The 25468-nt window shown below is 38.7% G+C and overlaps 2 protein-coding genes and 1 long non-coding RNA gene across 5 annotated transcripts in view; 2 read left to right on the forward strand and 1 right to left on the reverse strand.

Moving 5' to 3' along the window:
* The window catches only part of LOC145452080 (thiosulfate:glutathione sulfurtransferase-like), a 152357-nt gene that overhangs the window by 34647 nt on the left and 92242 nt on the right, over positions 1–25468 (reverse strand). The gene's annotated exons all lie outside the window — the stretch shown is intronic.
* LOC145452064 (kinesin-like protein KIF23) overlaps positions 1–25468 on the forward strand; it is a 504115-nt gene that overhangs the window by 1783 nt on the left and 476864 nt on the right. The window lies entirely within an intron of this gene.
* LOC145452081 (uncharacterized) lies at positions 2494–6830 on the forward strand. The gene is made up of 5 exons (XR_013919189.1): positions 2494–2574; positions 3096–3223; positions 4040–4156; positions 4672–4778; positions 6590–6830. It is a non-coding gene; the product is annotated as an uncharacterized LOC145452081 (long non-coding RNA).

Consider the following 25468-nt stretch of genomic DNA (forward strand, 5'->3'; position numbering starts at 1 on the left):
AATCCGGGCTTAGGACTGAACATGAACTTGGCGACCATTGGCAATTGGAAGGAATCAATATGAAGTATTCATTGACTCGGAAGGACCGGGCCGCTATTTGCGATACCAGTATTCGCCAGGGATGGTCAGTGACGGATTATTTCCACCTTTAGGACCAGGCCTAGATTCCAATATTAAAGTGGTAACATTGTAAATATCTTTACGAAATTTAATTTATCTGTTTTCAAGGTCGTATAAAAGTAATACGATTAAGTTGTAGTGTTAATCGAGGTACAGCAGAAAAATCACGCCATTTCTAAAATATGATGACATTGGGTAGAACTATGGTGTACAAGTAGAAAATAAATTGGAAAACAGTAGTTACGTGCGAACTTTCTGGTAAACTTAATTTTATATGAAGATATAATCTCTGCATGGAATTATTTTTCGAATAAATCTCACCTCAATGAAAGAGAGTAGGCTACGTATTAGTGCGATAGGTAACTTAATATCAAGAAATATTGTAGGCGATGTCGTGACCAATAAGCTAATGCACGGAACTGATACGATAATCAAATTTAATCTCTTGAAGTGCTTTTGCAGTATGTCGTAGGTTATATTATATTGCACAACTCGAACGATAGTCAGATTTGGAAATTATGTTTGGCACGTTGAGACATAAATAAAATAGGTGTTTTGAGATTATTTGCAGAAGTGACGAAGGTAGTTTGATGGAATTCACAACATGAAAAAATATTCGATATCTGTTCCATAATAGATAGAGTTACGTTCACACCAAGGAATTGTTATCCAGATTATCCGTATAATCCATGTTATCAATGTAGTGTTGCTTATAAGCGCGTTATTTTTTAGTCCTCGACTTTGCGGGTGAAATCGTTATGGTGATTTAGGTGTAGCATCCTTATCACGGTGTCACATTAAAAGAATTACAAAAATGCACCTATTATTGGCGTAACTGCTCATATTATGACAATAGTACACGATGTTGCCTGTTCAATTTAAATCTGCAAACAACGATTTACTTGTTAAATTAGGTACAGCCATCTTATGTCCCCCTTTTAAACAACTTATTTTGATGACATTTTCTCCAGAATTCAGTTTTGCATCTTGGCGTGGGAAGTCGCTACGATGATGTGCTGAATCGTCTCAAATCACTTCTTATAAATAACTATGATTCATCCTTGCATATTTTTTGTCCTGGAAAATACCATGAACAATCATCGCGGTTTACAGAAAGTCGGTTACACTTACAAGCATATAGACCGAACCTCATGCTATAGCATATAGACACAATAGCTCATTTTGATGGAAGCGGGGGGAGAATTGATAACCTCAGCCCTCAGGTGAGCCAAGCAAAAATCGATCACGATATTCTACAGTCAAAAAGTCACAGCAAGCGAAGGTTAAAATAAATGTATTTCAGTATTTATTACAGCGTCATTATGACACCTAGGCTATATGAAGCGTGAAACGGTTGGCAAAGGCGAAATGTGCAAAATCGACTAAGCCAACCGGTTGGTAAGTACTGCGTATATATATGCACGAATGGGTGTGCCAAAATAATTTCCCGGAAAAGTGGAATGTGGTCGCACGAAGTGTGTTAAAGTCTGTCAAGAATGCGACAGCACCACTTTCCAGCGCAGTAACCGATAATGCTGTGTTGCTTAGTTTTAGCACAGTTGTCGGGGAGTTCTGGTAACATTAGGACGCAACAAATTCCAGAAAAGAGGCCGTCGAAGAGAATTCATGAACGAGTACATGTCAAGTTATGGGATCCGATGTCGTTTCGCATCCTAGTCATTGATAACAGTAATGGCGAAAGGTATGTTGATATATTTCCCATACCTCCTCATAAGACGTGGAGATAGAGCGTGGGCGCGCGCCAAATCTAGGGATTTGCGGTATAAGGGCACTTCCCGCCTCCTCCTTACCAATACAAACACTCACTATTAAAGGTGTAGTAAACGATTATGAATTATTGGCTGACGATCGACAGCGATGGCGACGTTCTTTGCAAGCTGGAATGGGCCCAAATCAGAAAAGTTTTGGAACGCGATAAAACATTCGGGATAAAACATAGTCCATTCCTAGTGGCAATAAATTGGAAATTGTGTGCAATAGACAGATTGTCGGCTTAGAAATTTGATTTAATTAGAAGCAGTTTTAAAGAAATGTGCTGACTTGCCCTGAGGGAGTTATTTTGAAATCAAACATCACGTCATTGAAACTTCGGAATAAATCAAATCTATCAAAAGATAAATGCATTCGAGCGGAAGAAAACAATGCAAGCGGATGGCATGCCTTGAGGGCTATGTATAGCATGGATTGACATGCCAATAAGTTAAAGAAACAACCGAAATCCGAAACGCCTCGAGGAAACCTCTGAGCAATATATATTAAATGTTTCACGTGTAGTCTGTTCATGTTTCACCGGTAACCCCTTTTCAAAGTGTCTTCCGAAGAAATGAGTTAGGGTGAAAAAATAAATAGATCCCAGACTGGCTATCGACTGACCGTATTAGTTGTCGCGAATCTGTGAAGAAAGCCTCTTTCGAGATTGAAAATATCTGGATGGTGAGTTACATTTCGTATCGGTACTATTGTAGTAAAGAACATTTGTTCCGTTGCGTTTCCTGTACAGATCCGATTCCTGTTACTCAGTGTCGCAGCTGTACTGAACAGAATTATATGTAGCAAGTTGGAATTTTAAACGTACCGGTAGTGACGATACATTAAATTCACATAAATTGTTGTATCACCAGTACCGATACCAATCTCCAAGACACAGTAGCTCAATGGCTCTAATGGAGATACTGTTGACAGGTCCAGCATTAGCTATGATTATAAACTACGGTAATTTGGGTTTGAGCGACATCGTTTGTAAGTGCATTGAAAAAAAAAATCGACTCGATTGTCGTTATATTGATTACCAAAGCACATCACGACCTGTTTAAGTATAAAGGGTGGCCTACCACTGACTATGCAGAGCTATGTTTATAGGCCTATCACCCTGTCATTATCACTGAGCTATATACACATTATATATTGTGTTATGTTATGGTAGGAAGGTAAGCATATTATCTATTCTACTTCAGACTTGCATGGGCAAAGATCGCAAATTTGGGGCTCTTGAAGAATGAAATTATGGATTTCTCCTCATGAGAAAACAAGTGTAACATACAAACAGCAAAGGGCTGAAGCATATGAAGCAATGGTATCTGAGGTGAGCAATGGACATTTGATGAAAGCTTTCGATCCCCGTAAATTGGGGCCAGTAAATGTTGATGATATTATGACATGGGTGAAAATATGACGATGCTATATTGCTATCACTATGAATATGAGAGACTTGACTAGGAGCAGGCTTACCTCATTGAACATATTTTGCAGTGGCCCCCTCAGATTAGCTGCTAAGAGTATGTGACCCATCAACTAGACTACTTCTTTTGAAACTACTTCTCTGAGTTCTGTTCATATATTTATTTTAATTTGAAGCAGCTTGACATGGATTTGACATAGCCACTTCTATATGCTTGTCATTGAGTAGAAATTGACATCTATTGCTTGAGTAGCAATGCGCACTACTGCGGTCAACTCGGTGTGCAACAATGCACGGATTAGCTGGGTCTTCAATGTTTTGACCAATATGAAGAGGCAAACATAGCCTTGCCAAAGTTTATCAGACTGACCTTTCGATCAATATAAACAAATCATAATATATGCACTTCTTGACTCATGATATGACATACACACGATCTGTGCATATGCACAAATCTGCTTTTTGTTAGATTCAAGGACTGATTGCTATTAGTAGCAGACTCTTAATCTGTGAATGTGAAATCAAATATGTTGTTGGTGAGTAATATACTATGCGTAGGAGAGTTACAAAATTGTACTTTAACTCGCTTATTTACAAGCATAAAGCAAGTCAAGGCTACAACATCAGTACACATTTCAGATGTCTTGGGCCTTTCGAATCCAATCCAAATTGTCAACTAAACGTTTACCGTATGCCTCATGGTTATTTTTTCAATTTTAGGATGCTGCTATACAAGCTAATATCAGGGAATTTCAACCAAATCGACGTCACATTTAACGGTAGAAGAGTATGCTGCGAAACAGTAAAGGATCGTTATCAAACAGCTTATATTTCAAGGTAATCATTATCATTCAGCTAATTTGCAAATTTCCATGTATAGGCTAAGGCAGTGGTTCCCAACGTGGGCGATATCGCCCCCCAGGGGGCGATTTGGGGGTCTAGGGGAGCGAAAATGACGAAGGGGGCGACAGGGGGCGAAAATGGACAAAGGGGGCGACGGGGGGCGAAAATAGCGAAGGGGGCAATAGGGGGGAATCGAACCAAATTTGGTGTGCAGGCTTAAATTAGGTAACCTTACAATTTTATCAAGTAGACAGTACGATTTGAGAAAAAAAATCCATTTTTGAAGATCATTAGCATTGGTAATCATTAGCATCCAGCTAACTTGCTAATTTCCATGTATAAGGCAAGTCAAGGTTTTCTAATCAGACCCGTATCTGCGGTCGCTTTGAATCCATTCTGAAAGTCAATATTGCCCAACTAGAAAACGTTTCGTGTTTTGCATTAATACCAAGTAGTCAAATTTAAATCAAGTCCATGCATCTCTTTCTCTGATTTTCTTCTAATTTTAGGATGCTGCTTAAAGACTGCATGCTGCAAGAGCAAGATTATATCATAGGAACTAACCGAGTTTAGAAGTATGCTGCGAAAACTGAAAGACTCGTTATCAAGCCAGCAGGTATGACAACTTTGGTAATGACACCTGATGTCAACTTTCGTAGTCGCATCTATGAGGTAAACCAAAGCAGAGATGGTCAAAGTTACCAGCGTTGCTACTCAAGTCGATGTAGAAATACCAACTTCAATTTATACTCGATTACAAGTAGATGCAACAGTTCCCAATACAAGTCAAAACTACGCCAAGTGTGGAAGTAGAATACGAAATGTTGGAAAAATAGTCAAGTATGGTACGCAGATTTTCAGAGGATTCTACTTTAAAAATTGCGATATGAATCTTCGCGACTAATATAAAATTACTAATGGCATATGACACTACTAGCAGAAAGAATCTTCAAAAATATATTCAGTTATTTCTGATATAGGCGGTGTTGCCAGACTTGGACAAATATAGATATTCTAGTTGTCTAATTATCCTAATTGAAGCTATTCTAATTGGTGAAATGTTTCTATGCTCTAATTCCAATTCTAATCTAATGTATGAAATCTGTCTATGGTCTAATTTTAAACCTAATCTAATGTCTGGTTTTCCTGGAAATGCTACAGGAGAACTGTATAGTACGAAACAAGCCAAGCTTGCTGTACAGTAGGGGTGTTAAAAATGAATCTTTATTCTCAAATTCTTCTGGCTACTTGGTAAAATTGTTAGATTACGGAATTGAAGCCTAAACACCAAATTTGGTTCAATTCCAACCAGTAGCCGCATTGCTACAGGAGAAGAAAGTTATTTCATTTATTATTTGAAAATTGGTAAAAAAATTCAAAATTTTCTGTTCACCCATGGAATTGTAAGGTTGTCTATAGAAACGATGCCCACCAAATTTGGCTCAAATCAAACCAGCCGAAGCGGAGGTATTGATTTCGAAAAATTTGGATTTGAATAAAATAGTATTCACGGTGGGCACAACAGTCATAAATGATTAAAGAATCGTTCACCGTAAATACTATTTTATTCAAATCCCAAATTTTGCGACGGCAATAACTCCGCTTCCACTGGTTGGAATGGAGCCGAATCGGTTGAGAATTGTTGCTATAGACAACCTAACAATTTAATGAGGTGAACAGAAAATTTTAAATCTTTTTTCATTCATTTTCATATAATAAATAAAAAAAATTCTTCTCCTGTAGCAATGCGGCTACTGGTTGGAATCAAACCAAATTTGGTGTGCAGGCTTCAATTAGGTAACCTAACAATTTTATCAAGTAGCCAGTAGATTTGAAAGAAAAAGTCATTTTTGAACACCCCTACTGTACAGTAGACATTTGCTATTCTCATGCTCATAAGATGAACTATGATTTGATGATAACGGAGTTTGATTCAACTTTTGGTTATTTCAGTTATTCTAATTCTAATCTAATTTGAAAAAAACTGTTAGCTGGAATTATAATTTTAATCTAATTTCCAACTGTGTAGCTCAAATTTTAATTCTACGCTAATTCGAAAAAAAAACTTGTAGTTGTAATATAATTCCAATCCAGTTTGGAAAAAGGGAACGTTTTTTAGTTGTCCAAGTATGCCTGTTACATGCTGTTTGCATGAAAACTATCCATAAATTTCCATCTTGTCGATGCGTAATTGCCCACACATACAGTGATCGTGTGTGAACATGTTTCCTGTAGCAGTAAGTTCACCCTATCTGACCACAATCTGTGCTGCAATTCCTTAGCAAGTGTAACATTTGATTTTTTGTAAGTACTTTGTGAAAATATGTATACTTTGTAATGGCTTCTATTTTTGTGGTCTTTCATTAAGTTATGCATGTTAGCATATGTGCCTGTTATTTGGGTTGTGAATATGCATTTTGATTTCAGGATGATGCCACAAGTTCTTGCTGAAGATAGTGACTCAGCCTTCGCCGTACAAGAGTGTTCTGCGGAAACCTGGAGGAGGCGACTTCCCAATACTACATGGGCAATGTTCTTCGAGCAGTATTTTCAGTGAATTTTTTTCTCCGTCGCTGGGATCTCTGTTTTTGTTATTTCACGAAATATGTTTCCATTTTATGTTATTATGGTTCAATTTATATCGAATATATGCAATCAAGAAAGTTTATTTGCAATAGCGTGCCATTTGGAAGAAGATGCAGGATTTCAAGTGGAGTGTATATATTGAAATTCCGCCCCAATCAATTCTAATGGCTAGGGTGTAATATCCGATATACACCGCAAGGAATGGGGTGGATTCTGGTCATTCACACCAGCAGGGTTACGTTAGTTCTGTTTTCGTGTACCACCTTTTGGGGGGTGTATAACCACTCTTTTCGCTAAGAGTGCGAGACTCGAATTGAACAATGCTTAATTAGCACTCCATCAATGCAGCTGGCGGGATGATCCGCGGGAATTCCGAAGGATCGTATCGCTGCAGCATGTATTATATTTTTATCGCAATTTGGTGCAACAAAACTGTCGGTCTGTCTGTCTCGGCGAATGAGAACCTTGCCCGAATCTGCAGACCGAGTTCTACAAGAAACGACAGAGCATCAGATCAGAGCGAAATCGCTCTTCATTTTTTCAGAGACTTTCGCTCATAAGTACGGATTCACAGAGCACCCTGTTACGTAATAATTGCGTGTTACTGCACCACCCCATAGAATTGTTGAAAACAAGCACAGCCAGAGACACCGAATCGCCTCATTAGCGATAAATCTAGCGTATAATTAAGTCGTCTAACGTTAGAATATTGATTGTTCGCACAATTGCAGAAAAACACTAGATAAGCAAAATTGTGCAAAAAAACACTAGAACACTAGGACGGCCGAAAAAACACTACATCTAGTGTTAAAACACTAGGAGTGGCACCACTGGCCCACCGTAATGGAGCTGCAATTTATTGAAAATTTCCACAAGAACTTCACGCTCCAGCAGTCACAGATCGAACTTAATATAGTTGTCAGCCGATGTTATGAAGGAAATATGTCGTATACGCAGAGGTGGTCAGTAACGAAGTACTTCTACTTTTCCGAAGTACTCAAGTAGTTTTCCTCTACTTCTGGTACTTACCCAAGTAGATCTGATTTTCGCTACTTCTTCTACTTCTTAATATTTGGTGATCCACTTACTTACTTTTCGCTATATTCAGTTTGTCAAGTAGAAGTAGTTCAATCTTCCAATCAGGAAGATAGCCCGAGGAATTTAGGAGCTGTTTTCACGGAGTATTAACATTTAATTTTCATAAAAGTTTAGTAAAGCAAAGAATTTTCGTCGCGCTTCGCGCGCAGTGGATAGGTAAGGAGATTACGTAGTTTATTTTTGTCCCTGATGTTTTTTTTTGCGGCATATACACCGACTCGTGATACACATTCACACGATATGCACATATGCATACCATAAGTGCATGATGTGCATATGCCGCTGGACAAGGAAGCGCAGATATAGCCTTTACTACTTTCTAAGTCATGCACAGTGGCGGCTCGTCCTATAGGGCAACTGGGGCATTGCCCCACCTAAAATTCTGTTCAATAACAATCATTTACCATTTATAGACGCACAGCAACCAATATATACCGATATCACAGCGAAACCCGCATTCTTCTTGTGCTTTCGCTTGTAAATGCCCAATTGCCCATACCTAGCGCAGTCTCTGCGAAAATCGAATTCTCTTCTGTGTTTTCGCTTTGTGAATGCCTAGCAGGGGCTTGCCCCGGTAGCGCTCATAACAAGCTTTCACAGTCTATTCTTTGAAATCCGCGCACAATAAAGAAACGGTGATTTACTCTCTCCTATTCATAAAATTACCGAGCAAGTAGGGCAACTTGCGTGGTTGCCCCTAAGGTGTGATGTAACAATCGTATCTATATCTCAACTCGGTTACCAGCACACGCGTTGAGTCGACCTTAGCTGGTATTGGACGATTTTTGCGATGTTTCGCACATTGAAAATTGTTGAAACTTGGTATGTTATGTCGTGAAGGAGGTATTTAACACCGCTTCAAGTTTCAGGGTTGCTAATCAAAGTGTAGGGTAGTAATTTCGTTTCCAACGTTGACAGTGTGCTAATCCGTCATGTATCGCAAACAGATTTTACTTAAAAGCGGGTATTGGTCTCCATTGATTTTGACGATGTTTCATACCCAGATCGGTCATGACATTTGGCATAGTTAGTCATAGTGTTAGTATCGAACGCCGTACCAAGTTTTAAGTTTATCACGGAACTATGTGGGTGGTAATTTCGTCTCCTAAGTCGAGTGAGAGCTGACTCGCCATTTATCACTAACAGATTTTATGCAAAACCGGTATTGGTCTCTATCGATTTTAACGATGCTCCATACCTAGATAGGTCTTGAGCTTTTGAACGGTATGTCTTGATTTCAGTATCGAACGTTGTGCCAAGTCCCGAGGTTGACACTCAATGATTTGGGCCCTAATTTCGTCATCGAGGTCAAGTATAGTAGAGATGGGTGCTGATCTGACACATGGCCTAATACTAATTACCGCATTGCGGATTTCACGCAAAAGCCTGTGTTGGTATGTGCTAATTTTAACTGTGTTTCATACTGAGATAGGTGAAGAGATGATGATCTCATAAAAGAGGTTACTAAGATTCGCGGTTTGCATTCAAATCTTTACTTTATTTTATATTCTCCAATGTCAATTTTACCGTGAAATTGTGGCCTTCAAGCCATTCGCTGACATCCCTATGTCAAGCGCGTTAGCTATAGTTCGTTTTCGATAACGGCTAACAGCTGATCGCTTGATCAGTCTATTCCTCAGTATAGTTTACGCTAAATTCGGTGTTTTTACGCAAGACTCGGCCATTATCAGCCTGGATATTATCCATTAATCTAACCGTACACGGAAGGAAAGCGCACTCTTACCCTTTTCCCAACGTACTTCGATAAAAAAATGAAAGGCTGACGTATAAGCGAGGATAAGGACGCCTTGTTATACACTTTTACACTGCTGGTGCCAGGGGACAGTGTCTCTAGCGCGACCGAAATTGGGTAACGTGATCTGAACCATACGGGCTACTGCAAACCGTGTCTCGATATTACCCGATGGTCGACATTGCTCAACTCGAAGTGACTTGTTTATATTCCAATACATCTTTTTCCGTAGTAGTAACCACTACTGAACTTGTAAAATTCCTATAGTTGAAAAATCGCTTTTTATCAACTTTGCTGCAGTGATTAGGCTCGATGCGTTAGATGTGCACACGATTCTTACGCTCTCATTCTGGGTATTCCAGATTTCAATGAACTCGTCGTTGAACATTTTTCAACTATGAAATCACGCCGCGCGCAATAGGCCTACTGATACAAACGTTAAAATGTGCAGGTATGAACTATACTGTACTTCATATTTTCTCTCGAATAATTTGAAATGCGTAATCCTTGTTAACCATGTCTAATGTCTATACCCCATTCAAATTGTGTGTGGCCATCACGAAGTCACATTTTCACGTCGCAATACACTATTGTGACGTCATTTAGACAATTAAAATCGCGTACACCCCTTGCCCCACCACACGATATTGTCACGAGCCGCCGCTGGTCATGCACCACCCATCCATGCTGTCCCAGTAATGCATGAGCGCCAAGCAAGGAAGCCATGGATACCAGTGTTACTAATGTCTTTGGTCTGACCCGGCCGGGATTCGAACCCACGACCTACCGGTCAAGAAGCCGGACGCTTAACCATTACGCTATCTTGTCTACATTGTCGGTTACGAAGTGACCAGTAAGATTTTACGAAAGTATCGGTGAATATAATTTAGGTGGAAGGTTGGTGTGGTTCCGTTCACATCACATTGTCGCCCTTCGCTCATATGAAATAATTAATCAAACTATATATGGCTCATCATAACGTTTGAAATTGATGTTTCGCAATCCAGCATCTTCTTGTCATTTCGTAATCTAGCATATATGTCCATGGTGTGTCCTAATCTGGAAGAGTGGACTTTGACATTCATTTTTAGTTTTAGAGCTGTTTTAGCATACCACCTTTGAAAATTTCTGGACTAAAAACATGAAATACACATTCTGCTTTTAGAAGTATTATTTATATTTCACTTTCAATTCCCAGGATCATATACTTTGAGGTATAGTTACTATAAGTTCTTTTGTCCGGATAACATACATGTTGAAGTATAAAAGCAAGTGTAGTAATGTCTTTAATTTCTGGAAATAAAGCTACACCATATGACATTTTTACGGTCCACCATATTTTTCATTAACGTTTACTAATAGCGCAAAGTGTTTACACCGTATCCTATACAGCTTCTCCGTATTGATCTTCGACTAAACTACGGACCTGATAATATGGGGGATGGCGCTATACCATGCTATTTTGGAATAGTGATGTTCCAGAAAACAGAGGATTAGTATCGCATATTATCATTTTCATCCCATGATGCGGACGAATGCTTATGCTATCGAAAATTGGATACCTGTGGGTATTCATCAATATGAATCAAACTCGTCATCAAACTCGTCACCTATCACATAGCTCAATTTGCACCTTTTTATAATCCATCCAATCAGAATCGTTTTCACAACTACTTACTTACTTGAGTACTTTTAAAGTCAGTCAATTCTACTTCTACTTCAAGTAGTTTTAGGTTGCTTATGAAAGAAGTACTTCTACTTGTACTTGAGTAGATTTTTTTCGTCGCTACTACTACTTCTACTTGAGTAGCTTTCTTGCCTACTTTGACCACCTCTGCGTATACGACAGAAATAGAATACACTAGGCCCGATTTTGACATAAATCTCCTGACTGAACAGTAAACACATTCCGTTGAATGCGTTATCGAAACCACCTTGGCCCGTACGATTTCCTTCATAACATCGGCTGACTGCAATACAAAGTTCGATCTCTGCGTGACTTTTGCAGCGTGAAGTTCTTGTGGAAATTTCAATAAATTCCAGCTGCATTACGGTGGCGTTTTGCCCTTCAATTTGAGACCACGTCATTTTTAGAGTGCAGCTGTGCCCTTTCAAAGCGATTAGGAGCTAGATGATATCTGCACGCAAAAGTAGTAATCAGCATGTCTCACAATCCGTGATAGAGGGCCATAATATTTTTAAATTTAGCGTAATTACTGGTATTTAGGAATAGGAAATCATTCGACTCGACTCGAGTCAATATTTGGATTGACTCGACTTGTACTCGAGTCATTACGCATGACTCGGCATATTTTATATGACTTGAAGATGAAGGAATTTGCAAATCGTAATGGTTAGAATTCAGTGGTTCTTAACCTTTTTTTTCCTCCAGCGCCCCTTTTCAAAATTATCGTGCTCCAGCGCCCCCAAACCTCATATTGTAAGGAATGTAATAAAGACAATAAGTAAGAGGAAGGGCCGTAACAGCACTTCATCGAACCCCCTAAAAACGATTTCCTTGCGCACCCATAGCGTGATAACCCAAACTTCTGAGGGCTTCGCTCGCAAGAACCCCGTAGCGTGATTTCGATGGTCTGCAAAGTTTGTGTGGCCTTGTTTCCCTAGGTACCAAAATTTTCTATATTGCATGAATGAATAGGTGGTAAATACATATATAAGATAAACTGAACTTCCAGGGGGCATCGCCCCCAGACCCTCCATTCGGCTTTCCGAATTTAATTAATTTAATTAAATATTGAAATGGTCAATATGATCGGGAATTGCATGTATATTGATATCAATTTTTATCCTTTATCTGCTCACGTAAACAGATTTACCGGTAGAGCGGAGTGATGTGTGATTGAAAAGGTAGAACCCCTCAATAATAATTATATACATCTTCGGGCGTATACCCGTTGGCAGGAACGAAACGGCACTTTGTCAAGCCCCCCGAAAAAAAACTTGATTCTTGCGCTTCGATAGGGTGATAAACCAACCGCCCCTATCACGTTGTTCGCCTTTGCCACGAAATCAGCTATGCTGTTTAGCGAGCCAGCGCGAAGCGCAAAAACTTTCCATAGTTAATGATAAAATCGGTCATAAGATCGGGAATATGGATGTATATTGCAATCAATTTCTGGTCCACTCTGCTCACGTTACCAGATTTAGTGGTAGAGCTGAGTGAGGTGCAATGTTCCCTCTAAGCTGCGCACGCGCGCAGTGCTGACACCGTCTCTGCGCACAGAAAATCTACGTTGCACTCAACAAATCCAAAGTTATGACTTTTTTTAAGTCGTTATGCACTGTTGTCAAAGGGCCTGCGCAGTGAGTTATTGAGTGTGCGCAGACTCATCAAAACGTAGAGCGAACATTGTGAGGTGTCTTTGAAACTGTAGGGCCCGTAACTACTATCTAAACATATTCGGGCGGGCGAACCCGTTGGTATAACTTCGTTGCATGATGCACTGAGCTATGTAAACACTGGAGTGCGCTACTCGCGATATTTACGTTGTCACTAGAAACAGTTGCATTGTGGGGAATAGCCAAGACGATTTAGTACCGGAGCTTATGGAAAAACGTCCAGTTTTAAAATATATTTGATTCGTATTGGGTTTGTAGTATTTTATACGAATGGAGCTTTGAATGAATAATCATCGTAACATTCAGGATTTGTTTCAGCCCATTATCTCCTGTTTATATCTGTGTTATCTGTGTATTTTGACATGTCGAAGATATAAGTGATTTCGATTGTTCGTGGTAAAATAAGGTTGTCTATGTGTCATCGTATATATTTTTTTGTGGTTATATTCCTGATGTAGATTGCTTTACTCGTTGTATCCAGCATGTTTTACGTGTACAGAAATAACCAAGCTGTCAAAAGATGTATAATGCCAGTTCAGTTATCTTTCAGATATATGTATCTATAGGAAGTAAAAGCATCTACGATTGTCAGCTTGAAGTTATTATCGGAGCGTGCCTCAGAATTACCTATCCTGGATTCAAAATCTTCATACTGCAATGGAGCTGATGTGAATGCTGTAACTGCCAGCTACGTGGTGGGCTGTGAATATTGCTTATGGAGAAAATTCAGCATCATGGGGCATATCAAAAGGCACTGCTGAAATCAATTGAATGCCATTGTGGTTATTCTACGTATTTATTGTTTCAGCGTATTTAAATAAATCCAAAAAAGAGAAAGTAAAGATATGTCTGCTATGTGTAGCGATGGGGTAGTGATTTCTGTACAAGTGACTGAATGAGTTCATTGAATGAGAGAAACAAGAAATGCCTGGGTCCTTATTCAGATCTAGCTAGAATTGCCCAATTCACAGTGAAATTGAGGCTATATTGGTTACAGCAATCTGTGCACTGTGGGAGTTCATAATAAATATTAATTTTATCGAATCAATACAGCAGAAGATACAATCGAAATGGCGTACATGTATTTGATCATAATTACACCTATAGCTACCCATATACGTGTGTACATGAAGCTTGGCTCGTTTTGCACTTTCATGAAACCAGAAATTAGATTAGACTCAAAACTAACTGGACATGTGAACATTTCAACACAGTTTTTCTGCCCACGATACTTGCCTACCCTACTAGATGAAGCACTCGAACCTGGCTTTAGATCAACCATTTCTGTGGTCACACACAATAACGCGCTGTACTGCCTCGTACCAAAATGCTGAACTTTCGTTTTCAGAAACACCAGCTTCAGTTATGAGAAACGAATTTTTCTATTAAAATGACAACATAAAAAAATAAAAACAGAAATAAATTATTTAATTGTGATCGACTTTACGTCGCCTTCGGCGTAATTAACGGTGATCTGAAAGTCAAATATGGGATAAGTTAGGGGACGGTAGCAGCACTACCCCGAAAGCATCTCATTTCGAGGTTTTTATCACAATATTCGATTGCATCAGCAACACTGCTGCTGATTGTTCGAGCAGCCAAATTGACTTTCATCTTTTGCTGCTGCCATTCCACATGACACTTCTTCAGCTTATTGCCAAGTCTCAGGCCTTCTGATGCCTGGAGTTTTTGCAGTAAAATGATGAAATTCCAAGAAATTTGGTGCCCGCTACCATCTTGCAAAGTACCCCATTCTGCTAGGCAGTTTCTGATTAGTTTGAGCATGAGTAGTTAGTATGATCGCTCATGATGTGGCAGGGGCTCTTATGGGCGGGGTGGTGACTCGTATTGAAACCCGGGGTGGTGACTCGTACTTTCAGACCCCCCTTGTGGTGGTGAGTCGTAATGGGTTCTTATGGACGCGGTCGTGATTCGTACTTTCGGGTATAGGCTGCGGCGGTGACTCGTATTGAAAACTCGGGGTCGTGATTCGTACTTTCGGGTATAGGCTGCGGCGGTGAATCGTAATGAAAACTCGTGGTCGTGATTCGTACCTTCAGGTATAGGCTGTGGCGGTGACTCGTATTGAAAACTCGTGGTCGTGATTCGTACTTTCCCGTGATTCGTAATGGTTCTTATGGACGCGGTCGTGATTCGTACATTCGGTATAGGCTGCGGCGGTGAATCGTATCGAAATACTCGTGTTGGTGAGTCGTATTTTCAAGTATAGACGGCGTTGGTGAGTCGTATTTTCAGGTATAGGCTGCGTTGGTGAGTCGTATTTTCACGTATTCTTACAGGGTCTCTGCTGATTCACCATGTGTTCTTATGGGCGTGGCGGTGATTCGTACTTTCGGGTATAGACATCTCTCGCACGTCGTACTTTCGCATGTCGTGCTTTCGCGTATAGGCTGTGTTGGTGATTCACCATGTGTTCTTATGGGTGCGGTCGTGATTCGTACTTTCGAGTATAGCCATCTCTCGCGCGGTGTTGAATATGTACGAGTCACCAACAATAACCACACAAACGGAAACGCGGCCTGTTTGCGAGGGGATTACGCAGTGTGCGTGCGACCTATATTTCGAATGACCCGCGCGCTGAATTGTTTCCCATGCAGCTGTGTGATACTATCGATTATTTCACTAATCCATTCAGTGCGAAATAGTTTGCTAAATCTAGGAATCAGTCGCATGGCGTTACTTTAGTAATTGGTTTACCATAGAGCCGGCGAAGACGGTGATTCGAATACCGACAAATTTTCACTTATTTCTGACCCAACCCTAATCCTCTATGAAGTTGACGCTTATTCAAAAAAGGTGTGAAATAATTGTAAAATCCTACGTCGGTGACGCGATAATGCATCAGACATAGCGATCTAGTTATAGTACGGTATCGGAATCCATTCGCGAGATGTTCTATAGGTAAATTGAGATAATCCGAAACGAAATATTTTGACTTTGATGTAGTGTGAATTGAAATAGGATTGACAAACATGACTATCAACTTAGTATACAGTCCCATATTGATATTATACGCACATTGATTTGAAACAAGTAATGGAACATTGCAACTCTATTCGCGATCCGACTTTTCGTTTGTCAAAGCGACATTTTAACATCTCACCATACTCAAAAGAATTATTTACAACATTAACAAGTGTTCAAAATCTAGTTTTCACTTACTTGATTATATCACTGCAACTCACAAATTAGAATTAATTCATCCTGGTTGTATTCGTATGATCAGTCTTTTTTATTCAATTGTAAAGGTCGTTACTATTCTGAAGACAAAGTAAGCTATTTACTAATCGACACATAAATGACTTGACATAAACATATTATATTTTGAGTATACGAGATTTGGATGTCTGAACAATAACTGAGAAATAATTTATTACAATAAAATCCGTATGTTACATCGTAAAAGATGTTTGAATTTCAGCAACTCTGTACGGTCATAGTTACTACCACTAATTTACCCGACCAACTCGTCATGATCATTCCTGAAATCAACACAAATATGACCACTGACTTGAGTTAACCACAAAACAGCATCAAGTTTTAAATCCACTTGTAGCTTACGGATCATTTGAATGCTGGTTATGTTTTGTTGTAATTGAGTTAACGGAAATAGTATTACGTCTCGACATCTTGCCATCTTACCATATTCAAAGAATCAACCACGAAAACATTGTCAAGTAAATCCGTTACCCGACCAACTCAAACAGTATCAATATGAAAAACAGCCAAACATACACGAATCCATACAATCACTAAAACCTAAAATCCATAACAAGCTTGATTGTATTCATATCCCTACGCGTCTTTTTTTATTCAACTTGAAAAGTCGTTACTATTCTGTAAGATAGAGGAATTACTAATACGCGGTATATTCCGCAAGACAAACTAATTACTACTCGGTATATTTTGTAAGACAAAAGTAATTACTTCTCAGTGTCGGCGACTTGAGATTAACATAATATGTTTGAGTATACGAGATTTGACAGTCTGACCATCGTAGTTGATAATTATTTTCTTACAATCGAACACAGGTGTTATATCAAAAACTATCATGATGTAAACGTAAGTATTGACACATTGATTTGACATATGAGATTTTGTAATAGTTGATCATTACTTTACTATTAAATTATTTGCGTTAATTGGACCCCGCGTTGTGGTAAATGTTATGACAGCAACAAACTTTCCAGTACCAATGTTATTAACATATTAAGCTGCAAAACTATGTGTGTCTGAAATGTTCTCGATAGGAAAATTACTCCACCTTGGTAAAAATCACTCTGCGTATCGCGGATATCAGAAAATATTTCCAGTAACCAAGACTAAAGATGAAACGACAATATCGGTATTATTACATTCAACAATCAGTACAATTATTAAAATCTATCGTTTGCGATAAACAGCACTAAAGATGTAATTATTCCAGTATTCATACATTGAACATCCGATACAAAATGCTTTATTATCCCGATTCGCAACGGATAATTGAAACGACTAAGTGTAGAGTCAGTATATCACAATGACACGTCGTTACTATTGAATCCAGCAATTGATACGATTTATTGTCGGGATTTGTGACAGTGCGTTGAAACATACACAACTTTCAGAGTGTGAAAATATCACTTTGGGTATCGAGTAGCATTTGAAGCGTGCGATCAATACATAATGCCGTTCGCAATCTCTAAGTCGTTGTGAAGTCTACAGATTTACACTTCAAGACTTTGATCAACACAGAAGCAATTAGGAATATCTTTACTGGATGCATCCTATTCTACTAGACTTGAGTAATACACAAAACTTATAGCATTGACAAAATCGCAATAGGCACTTCACCGAAATCTACAAAATATGTTTGTATTGGTACTCAAAGTAGTGATCATAAATTATCATTTGAATAAGTAATTGTAATCATAAAACCAAACTTGCGAAAGTCATTACCATAACATAGGAATATTGTAGGTTGCTTGCTAAATGTATGCCGGAAATATTTGTAGAACGCTCACGACCAAAGAAATCGGAAATTTCCCCCCATTGTCATTCGTCAAAGTATATGTTGTCACAATACTCATCCCGTAAAAGATCTTACTTGTATCAGATTGAATCGCCGGTAATTAACTCGCTAAATCAAACCATAAGGAAATTTCACTCACTCATCGGATTATGATATTAAACAGCGTCGCTTAATCGGCGTAGATCGTTTTTCTAAATGCAAATCATACCTGACCAACAGAAAAAAATTTTCACTCACCTTGTAATGAAACCAAGTGGTGGGCCTTCGTTCAATATTTTGTTTGTGTCAAATACTTTGCAATAAACACACTGGAGTGGTCGAGCTTTACATCAGCAGACTGTAATCTGTAAATCAAGCTTACATCCGACTTGTAACTGTATCGTTTACCTAACCGAGTTGTATGCACAGTTTGATATTTTTGTTATTTGGTAATTGCTGAATATACTACTTCGAAATACTCCCTTGAACGTAATTTCCATCATCGTAATAATCGAAGTACATTTGTGTCGAATTCGTAACGGCCGACTATGACATGATAAATTTTTGACAAGTTATGCTTGGAAGATTGGTTGTATATCACGAAAAATAATTACCGCTCATATTGATACTGTTATCCATTGTTCGGTATTTTCAAACGAGTAAAATTTATTACTTAAGTTACTCCGCTTAATGCAAATGTAAACACAACCGTCTTTCAACATCACAAAGACATCGATACAAAGTATACAATCAAACGCAACAAGTTTTACTTTTGTAGGTTGTGTATGATTATCCTGCATAACTCATTTCTTACCAAAGCCATATGAAATATATTCATGTTACACGAAAATATTCCCATGCTACAAACCTATACAATGATTGGTGGTGCTTTCAAAATGTTTCGATACCTCAAGAACTTTATTGTCTCAATGGATGTTCATGTATCTTAATATTCAAATAGTTCAACACAGAACTAATACGAACAGAAACATCAGAGTTGTTTACACAAAAGTTTGTATGTGTACAGTATGTGAATACCGTGTGTAAGCCCAGCACAATTGTGGTATCCACCCGAGTTTAGTAAACACAATTTACGACACCGAGGTCGCGTCATCTTTCGTAAGACGACAAACCAAGGCTTCAGGATATGTCCATGTCATAGCAATAAATCAGCTACTCCAACAACAGAGTGCATATGTTTTCTAGTTACGGTGCTTACATCTTACACACAAATCAATCTACTTTGCTAACGAAAAGTGGTGAGTCATCATATGGTTGTCCTCACAACTAAAACATACTATCATACAAAATGGTCGTTATAGTTTGCACACCAACGGTACATCGTTCAAGTAACAAGTCTCGAGAATCCAGTTATTCAAAAACCGTGAAAGTATTTCTACACCAAGTCGTTATGTTGACGAAAGCGTATATTGTAATATCATGATCGATTTGCATTCGTTGGTCACAAACTGTCACTACTCTAAATAATTCTTTTTCACTCCAACACAAACGCATACTTGTCACCATTCGTTTTCATAAAGCAAGAGTTCAAGAAACTTACTTACTACGACATGAATTTTTATTTTTATGTTGTGTAAATAGGTAATAATTAATTCAAGTACCACTATATCAACATCATCGAGTTGTGCTAATAGATTTACATGTGGTCTTGTGGTTTTAATCGAAGTACACAGCACAGTCTAATGTAGAGTCATCTCTATTGTACAGCAACTCGGTAATCGAAATGCATTAACATTTAAACAACGATCTTGGTTCGTCACGCTGTCGCAACACTCTGATACTCTGCACAAGATGTGTAAATCCTTTTCACACTCGTAATAATACACTAACGGGATACCGGCGACAACGTTTAACAATACCAGCGACACTAAACATACGATACCTACCCAAGTAAAAATATCATTTTCACCAAGAGGTCAGCCGTCACCTGTGTACAATTACCATTTGCCCTTGGGGTCTAGCGTTACCCGAGTAACAAAACCCCTTTTTCACTTGGAAATATATTTATTCTCTGGGTAACAAACCTTTTTCACTTGGAAATATATTTATTCTCTGGGTAACAAACCTTTTTCACTTGGAAATATATTTTTTCTCTGGTTAACAAACCTTTTTCACTTGGAAATATATTTTTTCTCTGGGCAACAAACCTTTTTCACTTGGAAATATATTTTTTCCCCGGGTAACAAACCTTATTCCCTGAGCAACAAACCATTTTCACTTGGTGGTCCGTCGTTTACCCGAGTAAAAATATCATTTTCCTTTGGAGATCCGGCGTTTACCCAGTGTAACAATACATTTTCACTTGGAAAAATACTTTTACCTAGAGTAACTAATCATTTTCTCCTGGGTAACAAACCCTTTTCGTCTGGAAACTATCATTTAACTGAGTACCAATACCGTTTTCACTTGGAAATCTATCTTCTCCCTGGGTAACAATATCATTTTCGTTTTGAAAACTGACAGCCACACCGGACAATTTGATATTTTTGTGTATTGTTACAACGGGCAGTGACAAAATATACACCAACAACGACTCCGATACATTTGTCTAATCAAATTTTCACTTGCTCTGATGCATCCCATCAAAATCATTGGTTACTCACATACGATAACAATGAGCTGTTGTACATCGACATGTATGTTTTCGGAATTGGCGAATAAAGAGGTTTCCGATATGTCCGTGATGTCCGGGTTCGTGCTTTGGATTTTCCAGAGTCTAAATGTCTGAATAAAACACCTCCTCGACTTTGGTAACTGGTTGATACACGGATAATGGTGTTCGGAAAACGGATGAATTTATGTTCCCCATCGCGCTAACAACTCCGGGTTACTTGTGAGTTTCCTCAGGTCTGTTTACTATATTGCATCTTTACTGATCAATACATGTCGCTCCAGTCAGCTGAAACCGGATCACTAATATGAGAAAGTGTGTGGGGGCCTGATCCGGATATTCACTCATGAACCAACGACCAATATTCAAGTAAACATGTTACAGACCGTGTTTTGTCTCCATGAAAAATACCAATGCATACACCATCACATACAAGTAACGTCACGATTGTTCGCAAGTATTCACGTAAACGAGGTGCACATACAATGTGTCGGTGTACAAACATCATGGAAAACAAATTCATGTTCTCTCATCATGCGACGACTCTGTACATTCAATGTGGGCATAGATGACATACGGCATGATACAATTGACAGCGCATTATGCATGTTGATATATTCTCAGTCAAATATGCGAACCATACACAATCATATACCCTGATTTTCGCTGAATACCCACAACACCAACAAATCTGTACGTTTCATTTCCCTCAACCTTGACGATAGAGTTGTCATCCCAATGTACCAATCGAGTGTATGGTTCATCAGGTGTAAAATCCAAATCAAATGTCACCAAGGTATCGTTTTTCATTTTCAATGTTTCCACTGCTGCATCTTGTCTGTGTCGTAAAACCACGGCGTGGGGCCAGAGGAATCTATGGACAGTTACGCGTAGTCCCATATTTACTCGTGGATATGGTCAGGTTACGACAACGTTTTCTCAATGGTCTGCGTGGGTGCACCGTTTCAATACGTAGCTGGATCAACTAGACCAAAAGTTTCCAACCGCGTTTTATAACGACCTGTAGAATTACGAGATAACACCCTCTTGCGGTGTGATTAACACGAAATAAGCCTTCAACTCGCACACACACCTTGGATTACATTATCTAATCGTAATCGAACTCGAGATTCACACACAGACAGAGTCCCTGTTTATGATTTCAATCCGGAGTCACTGCTCACGATGTTTATCTGTAGTCGTTATGTGGGAGCAGCGACATCTGACATATTCATAGCGTGAAAGATTGATAACGATGGTGATCGCCAAATACATTATACCATGTGAAACACTGCGGTCTCAGCAAAAAAGTTGGTAGGTTAGGACGAACAATACGTGGAGGGATTGAGCGAGTTACGCAACCCAAATTTACTATATGTCGAAGTCTGGATCACGATACAAGTCTACCTGAGAATCCGAACAATCTTGCAAAATCAAGGTGTGAACCCGTGAAAGGGCTGTACTCGTGTGAGATTTATTTTTCACAAGTTGGGTGGAGGTCGGTTCATACTAAGACCATGTTACGTCCAAATATGGCTGCTTGCCTGTCTCCAAGTCATCTATGTCCACATTGAATGTACAGAGTCATCGCATGATGAGAGAACATGAATTTGTTTTCCATGATGTTTGTACACCGACACATTGTATGTGCACCTCGTTTACGTGAATACTTGCGAACAATCGTGACGTTACTTGTATGTGATGGTGTATGCATTGGTATTTTTCATGGAGACAAAACACGGTCTGTAACATGTTTACTTGAACATTGGTCGTTGGTTCATGAGTGAATATCCGGATCAGGCCCCCACACACTTTCTCATATTAGTGATCCGGTTTCAGCTGACTGGAGCGACATGTATTGATCAGTAAAGATGCAATATAGTAAACAGACCTGAGGAAACTCACAAGTAACCCGGAGTTGTTAGCGCGATGGGGAACATAAATTCATCCGTTTTCCGAACACCATTATCCGTGTATCAACCAGTTACCAAAGTCGAGGAGGTGTTTTATTCAGACATTTTGACTCTTGAATATCCAAAGCACGAACCGGACATCACGGACATATCGGAAACCTCTTTATTCGCCAATTCCGAAAACATACATGTCGATGTACAACAGCTCATTGTTATTGTATGTGAGTAACCAATGATTTTGATGGGATGCATCAGAGCAAGTGAATATTTGATTAGACAAACGTATCGGAGTCGTTGTTGGTGTATATTTTGTCACTGCCCGTTGTAACAATATACAAAAATATCAAATTGTCCGGTGTGGCTGTCAGTTTTCAAAACGAAAATGATATTGTTACCCAGGGAGAAGATAGATTTCCAAGTGAAAACGGTATTGGTACTCAGTTAAATGATAGTTTCCAGACGAAAAGGGTTTGTTACCAAGGAGAAAATGATTAGTTACTCTAGGTAAAAGTATTTTTCCAAGTGAAAATGTATTGTTACACTGGGTAAACGCCGGATCTCCAAAGGAAAATGATATTTTTACTCGGGTAAACGACGGACCACCAAGTGAAAATGGTTTGTTGCTCAGGGAATAAGGTTTGTTACCCGGGGAAAAAATATATTTCCAAGTGAAAAAGGTTTGTTGCCCAGAGAAAAAATATATTTCCAAGTGAAAAAGGTTTGTTAACCAGAGAAAAAATATATTTCCAAGTGAAAAAGGTTTGTTACCCAGAGAATAAATATATTTCCAAGTGAAAAAGGTTTGTTACCCAGAGAATAAATATATTTCCAAGTGAAAAAGGGGTTTTGTTACTCGGGTAACGCTAGACCCCAAGGGCAAATGGTAATTGTACACAGGTGACGGCTGACCTCTTGGTGAAAATGATATTTTTACTTGGGTAGGTATCGTATGTTTAGTGTCGCTGGTATTGTTAAACGTTGTCGCCGGTATCCCGTTAGTGTATTATTACGAGTGTGAAAAGGATTTACACATCTTGTGCAGAGTATCAGAGTGTTGCGACAGCGTGACGAACCAAGATCGTTGTTTAAATGTTAATGCATTTCGATTACCGAGTTGCTGTACAATAGAGATGACTCTACATTAGACTGTGCTGTGTACTTCGATTAAAACCACAAGACCACATGTAAATCTATTAGCACAACTCGATGATGTTGATATAGTGGTACTTGAATTAATTATTACCTATTTACACAACATAAAAATAAAAATTCATGTCGTAGTAAGTAAGTTTCTTGAACTCTTGCTTTATGAAAACGAATGGTGACAAGTATGCGTTTGTGTTGGAGTGAAAAAGAATTATTTAGAGTAGTGACAGTTTGTGACCAACGAATGCAAATCGATCATGATATTACAATATACGCTTTCGTCAACATAACGACTTGGTGTAGAAATACTTTCACGGTTTTTGAATAACTGGATTCTCGAGACTTGTTACTTGAACGATGTACCGTTGGTGTGCAAACTATAACGACCATTTTGTATGATAGTATGTTTTAGTTGTGAGGACAACCATATGATGACTCACCACTTTTCGTTAGCAAAGTAGATTGATTTGTGTGTAAGATGTAAGCACCGTAACTAGAAAACATATGCACTCTGTTGTTGGAGTAGCTGATTTATTGCTATGACATGGACATATCCTGAAGCCTTGGTTTGTCGTCTTACGAAAGATGACGCGACCTCGGTGTCGTAAATTGTGTTTACTAAACTCGGGTGGATACCACAATTGTGCTGGGCTTACACACGGTATTCACATACTGTACACATACAAACTTTTGTGTAAACAACTCTGATGTTTCTGTTCGTATTAGTTCTGTGTTGAACTATTTGAATATTAAGATACATGAACATCCATTGAGACAATAAAGTTCTTGAGGTATCGAAACATTTTGAAAGCACCACCAATCATTGTATAAGTTTGTAGCATGGGAATATTTTCGTGTAACATGAATATATTTCATATGGCTTTGGTAAGAAATGAGTTATGCAGGATAATCATACACAACCTACAAAAGTAAAACTTGTTGCGTTTGATTGTATACTTTGTATCGATGTCTTTGTGATGTTGAAAGACGGTTGTGTTTACCTTTGCATTAGGCGGAGTAACTCAAGTAATAAATTTTACTCGTTTGAAAATACCGAACAATGGATAATAGTATCAATATGAGCGGTAATTATTTTTCGTGATATACAACCAATCTTCCTAGCATAACTTGTCAAAAATTTATCATGTCATAGTCGGCCGTTACGAATTCGACACAAATGTACTTCGATTATTACGATGATGGAAATTACGTTCAAGGGAGTATTTCGAAGTAGTATATTCAGCAATTACCAAATAACAAAAATATCAAACTGTGCATACAACTCGGTTAGGTGAACGATACAGTTACAAGTCGGATGTAAGCTTGATTTACAGATTGCAGTCTGCTGATGTAAAGCTCGACCACTCCAGTGTGTTTATTGCAAAGTATTTGACACAAACAAAATATTGAACGAAGGCCCACCACTTGGTTTCATTACAAGGTGAGTGAAAAATTTTTTCTGTTGGTCAGGTATGATTTGCATTTAGAAAAACGATCTACGCCGATTAAGCGACGCTGTTTAATATCATAATCCGATGAGTGAGTGAAATTTCCTTATGGTTTGATTTAGCGAGTTAATTACCGGCGATTCAATCTGATACAAGTAAGATCTTTTACGGGATGAGTATTGTGACAACATATACTTTGACGAATGACAATGGGGGGAAATTTCCGATTTCTTTGGTCGTAAGCGTTCTACAAATATTTCCGGCATACATTAAGCAAGCAACCTACAATATTCCTATGTTATGGTAATGACTTTCGCAAGTTTGGTTTTATGATTACAATTACTTTTTCAAATGATAAT

The sequence above is a fragment of the Botryllus schlosseri genome, chromosome 12, assembly GCF_051294905.1.
Source record: "Botryllus schlosseri isolate E-star chromosome 12, Bs_hap1, whole genome shotgun sequence".
NCBI classification, from domain to species: Eukaryota; Metazoa; Chordata; class Ascidiacea; order Stolidobranchia; family Styelidae; genus Botryllus; species Botryllus schlosseri.